The sequence below is a fragment of the Agrilus planipennis genome, unplaced genomic scaffold (genome assembly GCF_000699045.2).
Source record: "Agrilus planipennis isolate EAB-ADULT unplaced genomic scaffold, Apla_2.0 scaffold1751, whole genome shotgun sequence".
NCBI lineage: Eukaryota > Metazoa > Arthropoda > Insecta > Coleoptera > Buprestidae > Agrilus > Agrilus planipennis.
In genome coordinates, this window is record NW_020440405.1 from 4,806 (window position 1) to 5,102 (window position 297).

Consider the following 297-nt stretch of genomic DNA (forward strand, 5'->3'; position numbering starts at 1 on the left):
TCATCCCGTAGACAAGCGAAATACATTATATTATAGATATTATATAATGTAGCTTTAAAAAAATTACTCCGTGTCGAAAATTTCCTAAATGGGAATAAAATTCCTTTGTTAAACGTTCAGAAAAATTTTAAAAGTCAGTTGTTAAATTTCTTTAACTGTGTAATTTTTTTGAGCAAAAGCTGTTTTCTCGTGTTTTGTGAAATTTGTTGTTAGGTGTATTGGGGTTTATACAAAAGTGCAGTCCTTACATTGAAGGCCCTATATACTGGAATATTTCTCTTGTAAAAATTACATCAT